At 44.5% G+C, this 11,937-nt stretch overlaps 1 protein-coding gene across 12 annotated transcripts in view; it reads right to left on the reverse strand.

The window, feature by feature from the left end:
- The window catches only part of GGACT (gamma-glutamylamine cyclotransferase), a 42,376-nt gene that overhangs the window by 17,692 nt on the left and 12,747 nt on the right, over nucleotides 1-11,937 (reverse strand). Inside the window, exons 4-5 of one of the 12 annotated variants that reach the window (XR_007405039.1) lie at nucleotides 11,437-11,496; nucleotides 4,864-10,556 (exon numbers count right to left, since the gene is read on the reverse strand). The exons of 10 other annotated variants lie outside the window; for them this stretch is intronic. The gene's annotated coding sequence lies outside the window, so the exon portion shown is untranslated. Of the gene's footprint in view, nucleotides 1-4,863; nucleotides 10,557-11,436; nucleotides 11,497-11,937 lie in introns of those variants that run through there. One more of the 12 variants, XR_007405038.1, reaches the window with a different exon arrangement.

Below are 11,937 nucleotides of genomic sequence, written 5' to 3' on the forward strand. Positions count from 1 at the left end.
TAACAAAAGTGGTTTTTATTTAGCTGTTCTGCTTTCTAAGGTGAGAAATGGGGAGCCTGGAAATACACTTAAATTTAAGTCTGAAGCAACAGAAAAACACTATTACAAAATGTCATAGAAAACCATTCCTGGGATCCCTGGGTGGCGCAGTGGTTTGGCGCCTGCCTTTGGCCCAGGGCGCGATCCTGGAGTCCCGGGATCGAATCCCACATCGGGCTCCCGGTGCATGGAGCCTGCTTCTCCCTCTGCCTGTGTCTCTGCCTCTCTCTCTCTCTCTCTCTCTCTCTCTGTGTGACTATCATAAATAAATAAAAATTAAAAAAAAAAAAAAAAAAGAAAAAAGAAAACCATTCCTTTAGGTGGTTTGCTAACAATTCCAAGAAGAGAACACACATGTGTTTAAACAACCTGCCGAAGTCAGGCCTACCCAAAAGTGAATAATGTTACAAATGCGGGTGAGGGCTCCTGAGCCCATGCTCCCTATATTTAATATAATATTGCATAGCTTAGGGGGAAGAAGCCTCCCAGAAGGAGCACTGGACAGAGAGCCGAGAACTCAGAGGTCAAAGCCAAGCCCCAGCTGATGGTCAGAGACACCTGCCTCACCCAGCCAAATGGGGCAAGGCCACAGTGATTGGGAGTGAGAGATGCAGGCATCTTGGACTTGGCTGCTCCTGGACCAGGGTCTGCAGGAGAGCCAGTCAAAGGCCTCCCAATGACGTGGGGCAGAACAAGTTAGTGAAAAGACCCTGGAACATGACCAAGTACAACGACAAAGCTCCAGCACGCCATCTATGTTACAAAAGGCACCCTGAGCATTACTCAGGGACCACCAACACGTGGCTCCCACCCACTGGTCTGGTGCTAACCTGGTAACCCACATTACACTAGGGCCAGGACTGTGCTCCCCACCCAGGGCTCTACTACTGGTTGGCATGGCCAGCCCACGGCGAGTCAGCAATAATCCAAACTCCATTTCCAGGGGGCTCTGGACTTCAGAACTCATTTCTTTCGGTAACAGATTTACCTGCAGAATTACCTTTTGCTAAAACTATTGATAAAGCCAGTTTAAATTCTCTGCAAAAATCCTGGTTACCTGGAGGTTGTCGGACAGGCAAGGGTGAGGAAGGCAAACCAGACAGACACTGACTGCCTCTCATCAGAAGAATCACCCCACATGCATATGTGACACATGATTCTCCATTTTTAACCATTTTTTTAAAAGTTTTTGAAAAAACAAAAGCACAGAAAATTAAGCCTAATGGGGTTTTTGATTAATTATCTGTCCCTCAAGCATTCAAATCCTTCCAATGCTTTTCTCATTACCCTCAGTTCAACTCAATTAAAACAGTTAAGAGAACAGCTAAAACTCTGAATTATAAGAAAGAAGTGGGGATGAAATGAAGGCTGTGTTATGAACATGCTTTTAAATACTTTACCTAAAGTAGATCCTTCACTCACATTCCTGAGTCCTAAAACACACAGCAGGTCGCTGTCTGCCGACAGCAGCCAGGATTCTTTGGGTCCAAAAACTACTAGAAAAACATGTTGTGTTGGAGGGGTTTCAGGGGAACTGGATGCACTGAACTAACTGAATCCAATCCTTTCATATACAAAACCCCCACCAGAAAAAATTTTTTAATCCCACTTTAAAAGCTATGGTACCATTAGGGCCAGCGGCCAGCAGCTCTGAGGCTGAACACACCATTCTTTCTCAGGGTTCATGATGCTCTGGCCTCTCTAGTGTAGGGGGGTGGATCTCAGGACTCTAAATATTACTAAAAAGCACAAGTTAGTCTATACTTGGCTTTTAAAAAGCACTTAAAAGCTAACACAGAGTCTATTCCTGGAAGCGCAAAATCCAGTGAGAATCTAAAAATCCCTCGTTGCTACTTTGTGGTTATCAGAGAATAGATGCTGCTGTATTCAGTTTAAACACTTTTTCAAAAATTTCAAAAACAGAGTAGCTTAGTTTTTTCCATTACTAGACTTTTTTGTTAGGTTTCTTAATGTTCTTTCAATCACGATAAACAGAAGGATTCAGGGAGCTACCATTGTGTTTATTCAAACATTTTTCTAATCAAATAGCCCAAGAATTTTAGTTTTCTGGAGGAACTTTGTCATTTTTCTTGCCCCAAATGGCTTTCTTATATATATATTTAAAAACCCCAAGAAACATGTCATATATGTAAACAACAAAGACAAGAAAATAAGGTCTCTCTCGTCCACCTTCCCCCCATCCTGGGACAGTCTGTGGTCAGCAGCTCCTCCCCCAGCTGAGGCTGAGGTAACAGGTGTCACATGGTATCTCAGGGATCTCCCCAGAGAGGAAACAAATAACCGCCCCCCCCAACTCCCCAAGGCCCTGCTTCACAAGCCACAAACTAAGAATCAAGGAGAGTCTTGGTTGAAGTGGATATGTCGTTTCCTACCAGTCCTTTGTTTTGGATCTTTTTAAAAAAGATTTTATTTATTTATTAGAGAGAAAGAACATGAGCAGGGGAGGGGTGGGTAGAGAAGGAGCAGCAGACTCTCTGCTGAGCAGGGAGCCCCATGTAGGGCTCGATCCCAGGACCCTGAGATCATGACTCGAGCTGCAGGCAGATGCTAAACCGACTGAGCCCCCCGGGTACCCCTACACCAGTCCTTCGAATGGGCCCTCCAACCAGGACACCTGGGCCCTGCTATCCAGCATGACCACGGTGCAGAGGCAGCAAGCAGGGGGACCCCCGGCACCACAGTGGCCCAAAGGAGCGGATCCTTCAACATTCACGCAAACTTGGCATTATATTACTAGAACAACAATTTCAACTATTTTTTTTAAATTTTTATTTATTTATGATAGTCACAGAGAGAGAGAGAGAGAGAGAGGCAGAGACACAGGCAGAGGGAGAAGCAGGCTCCATGCACTGGGAGCCCGATGTGGGATTCGATCCTGGGTCTCCAGGATCACGCCCTAGGCCAAAGGCAGGCGCCAAACCGCTGCGCCACCTAGGGATCCCTCAACTATTTTTGAGTTAGGAAATTTCGCCCTCCCTCCTACTGTTCCCATTCTAGAATAAAGACCGTTCTTCAGAGAGCTGGTCTCTAGCTCATAGAAGAAGCAAGACTGATGCAGCCCAGATGGACTATACCTCCTCCCCACGGGCTAAGAATTAAAAGATGACTACAAAACAACTGTGGGGAGGCCAATGAGACATGCCTGGGGCACCAGGGCACCATGTGTCCTGAAGGATGACTATCTGAACAGCAGAGTCTTCGAGGAGAAACAGGAAAGAGGTGGGCACAAGTCAGGGTTAGGGGACAAATGGATAGTCAGGGCAGGGGGGATGGCCTGGCCATGCCTGGGGGTAGAGTGTGCGTGTAAGGCCAGGACCACAGGGGAAGAGGCAAAGGAGGGAGGCTGGGCCCAGGTTTCAGCCCTATGTGATGGCAGTAACTAAACGTATTAAACCTAGGAAGTGACATGGTAAGATTTCTGTTTTAAAAAATTATTTAGGGCAACCCCAGTGGAAAGCTGCTTGACAGTATCTATGGAAGCTGGGCCTGTGCCTCCCCCATGACCCTGCCATCCACTCCAGGCAGATGCTCCACAGAAATGTCAACACAAGTGCGCAAAAAGTGACAAGCATTTCTGATCAGCTCCATTTGTAATGGCCCAAAAGCAGTTCCTACCCAGATGACTACCTCCGGTAAAATGGGCTAATAAAGTGGGGTACACTGTGGGGACCAACAGCAGTGGGAATGAATGGCCAACCACGTGTAGCACCACGGATGAATCTCACCAGCAACGCCAAGTGATAGAAGTCAGGGAGAAACAGCACAAACTGTGTGACTGTATTTATATGAACATGAGTAACAGCCAGACTAGTCTCTGGGGCTGGATGTCAGGACAGTAGCTGCCACTGAGGAAAGACATGAGGACACCTGATCTAGATGCTGCTTACATGGCATGTTCCTAGTAGGAAATCCATCAGGCTACATGAACTCTACACATTCCTGATGTGTTACACTTTCATCAATTGTGCACTATAGGGAGCCTAGGTGGCTCAGTCAGTTAAGCCTTTTGATTTTGGCTCAAGTCATGATCTCAGGGTCTTGAGACTGAGCCCTGTATCGGCCTCTGTGCTCAGTGAGGAGTCTGCTGGGGACTCTCTTTCTCTCCCTCTGTCCCTCCCCCAGCTTGCACTCTCTCTATAAAAATAAATCTTTTTAAAAAATGTGCATTACAATTTTTAAAAAAGATTTTATTTGAGAGAGTAAGCATGCATGCACATCTGTGGGTAGGGGAAGAGGGAGAGGGAAGAGGACAAGCAGACTCCTCACTGAGCAGGGAGCCTGACACAGGGCTTGATCCCAGGATCCTGAGACTGTGACCTAAGCCTAAATCAAGAGGCATAACCAACTGAGCCATCCAGGTGCCCCTGTGCATTACATTTTTAAGACATATATATTAACAGAGTAGAAGACAGACATCCAGGAAGTAGGAAAAGAAGAACAAATTACGCCTAAAGTTTGCAGAAGGAGGGAATAACAAAGATCAGAGCAGAAATAAATAGAGGTAAAAAAAAATAATAGAAGATATCAATGAAGCTACTAAAAGCTGGTTTTTTTTAAAAGGTAAAACTGAGAAAACTTTAGCTAGACTAAGACAAAAAGACTCAAGCAAATAAAATCATAGATAAAAGAGGAGACATTACAATTGATACCGTGAACAGACCAACAACAAATAAGGAGATTAAATCAGTAATCAAAAACCTCCCAGGGACTCCTGGGTGGCTCAACAGTTGAGCATCTACCTTTGGCTCAGGGCATGATACTGGGGTCTGGGACCGAGTCCCGCATGAGGCTCCCTGCATGGAGCCTGCTTCTCCCTCTGCCTGTGTCTCTGCCTCTCTCTCTGTCTCTCACGAATAAATAAATAAAATCTTAAAAACAAACAAACAACCTCTTAATAAAGAAAAGCCCAGGACCATATGGTTTTACTGAATTCTACAAAACATTTAAAGGAGAATTAATACCAATCCTTCTCAAATTCAGCCAAAAAATGGTAGAGATGGGAACACTCCCAAATTCATTTTACAAGTTCAATGTTACCCTGATACCAAAGCCAAATAACAACACCACTAGAAGACTACAGACTCATATTCCTGATGAATACAGATGCAAATTTTTTTAAAGAATTTATTTATTTATTCATGAGAGACACAGAAGGAGAGAGAGGGAGAGACACAGGCAGAGGGAGAAGCAGGCTCCATGCAGGGAGCCCAATGTAGGACTTGATCCCGGGTCTCCAGGATCATGCCCGGGCCAAAGGCAAATGCTAAACCGCTAAGCCACCGGGGCTCCCAGATGCAAAAATTCTTAACAAAATACTAGCAAATGGAATGTAATAGCACATTAAAAAGATCACACATGATAATCAAGTGGAATTTATCCCTGGGATGCAAGGATGGTTTGTTATACACAAATCAACAAATATGATACACCACATTAAATAGAATGAAAGAGGGCAGCCCGGGTGGCTCAGCAGTTTAGCACCGCCTTTAGCCCAGGGCGTGATCCTGGAGACTCGGGATCGAGTCCCACGTCAGGCTCCCTGCATGGAGTCTGCTTCTCCCTCTGCCTGTGTCTCTGCCATTCTCTCTCTGTCTCTCATGAATAAATAAAATCTTAAAAAAAAAAAAATCTTAAAAAAAAACTTGTATGAAACCACAAAAGTTCCCAAACAGACAAAGCAGTCCTGAGAAGGAAGAACAAAGCTGCAGGCATCGTACTTCCTGATTTAAATCTATACTACAAAGCAATAGTAATTAAAACAGTATGGTAGTAGCATAAACATAAACACATGGACAATGGAACAGAATTGGGAGCCCAGAAATAAATCTCAGCATATATGGTCAACTAATGTGGAGCCAAGAATACACAATGGGAAAAGGACAGTTTCTTTTTTTTAAGATTTTATTTATTTATTCATAGACACAGAGAGAGAGAGGCAGAGACACAGGCAGAGGGAGAAGCAGGCTCATGCAGGGAGCCCGACGTGGGACTCGATCTCGGGTCTCCAGGATCACACCCCAGGCTGCACGCGGTGCCAAACCGCTGCGCCACCAGGGCTGCCCAGGACAGTTTCTTCAATGAATGGTATCATGAAAACTTAACAGCCGCATGCAGAAAAATACAATTGAATACTCATCTTACATCACACACAAAAATTAACTTGAAATGGATTAGAAATTTAAAATAAAACTTGAAACTTAAATTCCTACAAGAGGGGATCCCTAGGTGGCTCAGTGGTTTAGCACCTGCCTTCACGCCCAGGGCGTGATCCTTGAGTCCCAGGATCAAGTCCCACATGGGGTTCCCCACATGGAGCCTGCTTCTCCCTCTGCCTGTGTCTCTGCCTCTCTCTCTTTCTGTGTCTCTCATGAATAAATTTTAAAAATCTTTTAAAATAAATAAATCACTACAAGAAAATACAGGGGTAAACCTCCTTGACATTGGTCTTGGCAACAATTTTTTAGGTGTGACACCAAAAGCACAAGCAACAAAAACAAAATCAGTGAGAGAACATTAAAACTAAAGAGCTTCTATACGACAAAAGAAATAATTAACAGAATGAAAAGACAATCTATTGAATGGAACAAAATATTTGCAAACCATCTATCTGATAAAGGGTTAATATATAAAATATATTTTTAAAAACTCGCACAACTTAATAAGGACAAAAACAAAAGCAGACTCTGCACTGAGTGTGAAGCCTGATGTGGGGCTTGATCCCACCACCCTGAGATCACGACCTGAGCCAAGACCAAGAGTCAGATGCTAAATCAACTAAGCCACCCAGGCACCTCTGTAATAGGTTAAGACTCCATAAAAGTTAGGCCTTATCTTTGCCAAACTGATTTATCCATTCCTCTCTGCTCCAATTTCAATGAAGACAGTTGAGAAATCTCTATATTCTCTTTTCCTAACTTTTACCCAGGGAAGCTTAACTCAAATCTACATCCAGAAACAAGACAGAATTGCTCTGGGGTGAAGTTCCACCCCCACCAAGGTTACCAGCTGGGTGAAAAACCTCTTCCTCAGCCAGGCCCTGAGAAGGCTGGATAAGGACACAGAGCACCTGGTTTGCCCTCAGGCACACAATGCCTGTTGGACAAATGCCTATTTCTACTGTTCTCACCTAATGACCCCCCCTTGCTCCCCCAGTTAAGGACCCGTATCTGTACCATCATCACTTGATCTAATTCGATGCTTTTGACTTGCCTGGGTTTTTTTGTTTGTTTGTTATAGACAATTCCATATCTTCACATAATCTATCTCTGTTTTCCTAGATTCTTGTCCAAGTTGTGTGTAAGTTTCTAGGACACGTTGTCCTCAAATATAGTGCAGTTGTTTTCTAAAGCACTAGGACATGTGAGCTACAAGACTGATGTATATGTGGGGGAAATCTCTGATATCCAGAATGTCTCTGACAGCCCAGGCTGCACCCCCACCCCATCTCCTCCAGGGCTTACGACTATGGGAATCATTTGATCACAATGCACCTAGAACACCCAACAGTCACACACTGTCTCATTTGCCCAGTCCCTGACTTCTGACTCTGCAGCCATAGGGTAAGCTCTTGGCCTACTCACCTGTCTTGTTAAACAGTAATATTCCTGGAACATTTTAAACTGTTTCAGTATTTCAAGTTACATTTCTTATTAACTCGCCATTAATGATCTAAACTTTCTTGGGCTCATCATTTATTATCTAACCTTCCTGAACTCTGCTTTGTATTTCTCTTTGGTTATTTTCTCATATAAGCAAAAGTTCTATATTAGTTACAAACTTCCCCAGAGAATTGCTTATTTCTGATTGTTACTGAGAGGTAAGACCCATATTTTGCTCCATTACTCCCATTTCTTTAAAAAAATTTTTTTTAAAAGATTTTATTTGAGACTGTGAGAGCACAAGCAGGGAAAGAGGGAGAAGCAGGCTCCCCACTGAGCAGGAACCCAACACGGGGCTCAATCCCAGCACCTGAGCCAAAGGCAGATGCTTAACCAACCGAGCCACCCAGGCACGCACCCCTTTTACTCCCATTTCTGACCCATTTTAGAGCTTGTCTTGCCAGTGAGGGCTCTTCTGAGACACGATGCCTATTTCAAAGTATGATTTTTCAAAGGCCAAACATTCTCCAAGTGGTCTCCTTTTGCTATCTTTAGAATAAAAACCTGTGCAGAAAACATTCCCTTACTTAGAACTCAGCTATGCTGAGTTCTGGGAGTGCTTTTCACCCATCTTTCCAGGGCCCCAGGATGGGCAGAAGCATGTCTGTTGTGGGGACTGGCTTTGAGATCAGGCCAGCCTGGACAGTGACACTGGCAAATGACCGAAACTCTGAGTCTCGGTTTCCTTCTCTGTCCAGTCGCACAGCAGCACTTCATGGAGGTAGGGTGGGCACCCCCTCAGATAACACAGGTAAAGTGCCCCAGTACAGAGTATCATCCATGTAGGTACCCAACAAACAAGAGTCAGTTTAGGTTGTTGTAACAAAAATAACATGGACTGGGTGACTTACAGAATTCTGGGGGCACACAAACATTTGGACCGTAGCAGAGTTATTTTCAATGAAATAAATAGAAAAATATTAATTCTGCTCAAAAGATCACTCTCCAGAGGTTCCCTGATCTGAGAAGATACAGGAAACAGAGGCTTATTTGCCTTGGAACTTCTCCCAGGCCATGTGACATAGTGGGACTCAAAAGGTCTGGATTCAGGGCAGCCCTTGGGGGACCTCACGTAGCCTCACAGGGAAGAACCGCTTGTCTTGCCTGCCTTACTGGCTTTGTCATAATGTTCAAATTACTGGATGCAATGGAAACACTGTGAAATTTTATTTTTCCATAAATGACAAGCCCTGCCTATGTGGTCCCCAGTCACATACCCTTAACAGCAAATAATAGATAATCTAGTCAACTAAGTTTAGGAGAGGCTGACATCTTGATTTCCATTCTCTCACACACACCCTTTTTTAGTGTTGCAAGAAAAGTAGTATTTCCTTGGGTAATCATCACCCTCTTCAAACCTGGTGTCACTAATAGTCCTGACCAGCACTTCTGCAGTACTTACAAAGAGCCAGGTGTACTTCTAAGCACTTTACATATCTTAACTGATTTAATCCTTCCGGAAACCTGTAATTTAGGCACCTTTGTTTCCATTCTGCCTATGAAGAAGTGGAGACAGAGGGTATAGGTCAACAGAGCTGACCTGACCAAAGTCACACAGCTAACAAGTAGCAGAGCTGGTCTGATTCTGGAGTTCAAGCCCTTACCCACCTCCAAATAGCTACAGTCCCAATCAGATCTCTCCTTTCTAGGAGCTCTAGCCCTGACCTTCACCCTTAAGCTGTACTGAGCTTCCTGAGGCAAGTTCAGGAACTCTAACCCAGGTGGTGATGCTCAGGACACCCCTGCGTCTTGTCCAGCTGTGTGCAATCCCACCTTGTACTTGCAGCCTGAGCCCCGCCAACTTGTCCTGCTGTTGCTCCCTGAACCCTCCCCAGCTTCCCTCAATCCTAATCTTTTACTACCACCTGGACACTACATTTATACCTTCCTGCCCAAATCGAACCCATCCATAAAATCTCAGCTTAGATCCTGCCTCTGTCCCAAAGCCTTCTCTGTTTGTATCTTAGTGCGCTGGTCACATTCTGTCCTACATTCTGGTTATTTGCTCTCTTACTAAATTCCTGAAGGACAGGGAGCACATTTTAACTTGTCCCCCATAATGCAGCACATGCAGAGAACATGAATGAGTATGTCTGCCTGGTTCTGGGAATTCTCAAATAGCCAATTCTTTTCTCTATTTTGATCAGAAAGAAATCAATGACAACAAAAGTTTCCAAGCAGGTATTAGATAAAAACTGCCTTCTCCAACAACAAGATCTACAAGGATCATTAGTTCATTGGAGACACACGTATTGTGTACTGGTGCAGATGGAGGACAGAAGAGGACACTCAGCTCCCTGTACTGGGTCTGGACAGAGCCACAGCACTCAGCATCCACCCAGAGCTTGCCACACTGTGAGGACACAGATGGGAGCTCTGCCCTCAAGCTCAAAATCTAGAAGGAAGAGGGGGCATGTGCTCAGAGAACTCTAATGTGGAAAATGGTGTGAAACCTAAGTTGCAAACAAGATATACTGATTGTTATGGGCTGAATTGTGCCCACTTCTTGCCGAATTCATAAAAACCCCAGCACCTCAGACTGTAGCTATATTTGGAGACAGGGTCTTTAAAGAGGGGATTAAGTTAAAACGAGGTCTTCAGAATAAGCCTTAGTTCAGTCCAACCAGTGTCCTTATAAGAGGAGGAAAGTTAGACAGCAGGGATGCTGGAACAGAGGGATGGCCATGTAAGGACACAGGGAGAAGGCGGCTGTCTGCTGGTCCAGGAGAGAGCCTTCAGGAGAGATCAACCGTGCCCTGGACTTGCAGCCTCCATACATTCTGTTGTGTAAGCCCTCAGTCTGCGGAACTTCGTTACACAACAGCTGTGATACAGCTCCTAGGATAACATGAGGTATGATACAAATGGATGATCCCAGAAAACATCCTAAGTGAAGGAGGCTAGACATAAGGTCACATATCGTCTGATTCCATGATATAAAATACCAGGATGGGTGAATCCAGACACGGTGGTTGCCAGGGGCTGCAGGGAATGACGGTTTGGAAGTGACTGCCGAGCCTACATGGATTTTCTTTCAGGATGATGAAAATGTGCTGGAACTAGACAGGGGTGGTCATACATCATTATGAAAGTGCTGAATGTTACTGAGTTCTTCACTTAAAAGTAGTGAATTTTAGGGCAGCCCGGTTGGCTCAATGATTTAGCGCCACCTTCAGCCCAGGGTGTGATCCTGGGGTTCCGGGATCAAGTCCCTGTCGGGCTTTCTGCGTGGAGCCTGCTTCTCCCTCTGCCTGTGTCTCTGCCTCTCTCTCTCTCTCTCTCTCTGTTTCTCATGAATAAATAAATAAAATCTTTAAAAAAAAATAGTGAATTTTATGTTATGTAAATTTCATCTCAATAAAAACTCTAAATTAAAAAAATCTTTAAAAAGATACACATACAAGAATACAATATACTGACAGGTAAAAGTGCTTGAACAGAGGGTCATGAAGAACAGAAAGAGAGAATTGAATCCTGCTTGTGTGTGATTTGGCCATGAACTGACCTTGAAGAGAGGGCAAAGGTCTCCTGGAAAGAAACAGAAGGGTGGCAGGGGTGGTATTCCTAGGGGGAGATGACGGGCCCGGGGCCTCCAGGTAGGAAGGTGAGGCTGGCAGGAGCCTAGGGCACAGCCTGCCCGGGAAGATGGATGGAGGGGAGCCTGGGGTCACTGAGTAGACTCTGCTGAGCTGCTGAAACACGGGAAGTTTCATCATACCTGCTCCTGGGCTCCTTTTCCCAAAGTTTAATTTAGTAAGTCTGAAGTTGGAACAGGAACCTGTATTTATAATAAAATACAACATTTAAAAAACCTCTCTAGTGATTAATCTTTTGGGAAACCATTTATTTCTCAGTGAGCTTTCCCATCTAGGGAAGGGTCTTTCAGGGTTCCCCCCACCCTGGATCATGTGATGGCTTGACACATGTACACATTGTGAAATGATCACCACAATCAGGCTAATTACCACACTCCTCACCTCAAGTTACCACACACTCGAGTGCACTGTCTTAGCAAATTTTAAGAATACGATGTATTATAACTATAGTTCACCAGGCTGCACAGTAGATCCTAGAGTGAATTCCTCTCAGCTGGAATTCTGTACCCTGTACCCAGCTCCCATTTCCCTCTCCCCCTAGTCACGGGCAATCACCCTTCTACTCTCTGCTTCTATGAGTTTAACACTTTTAAATTCCACAAATAAGTGATATTATACAGTGT

The sequence above is a fragment of the Canis lupus genome, chromosome 22, assembly GCF_003254725.2.
Source record: "Canis lupus dingo isolate Sandy chromosome 22, ASM325472v2, whole genome shotgun sequence".
Classification (NCBI taxonomy): domain Eukaryota; kingdom Metazoa; phylum Chordata; class Mammalia; order Carnivora; family Canidae; genus Canis; species Canis lupus.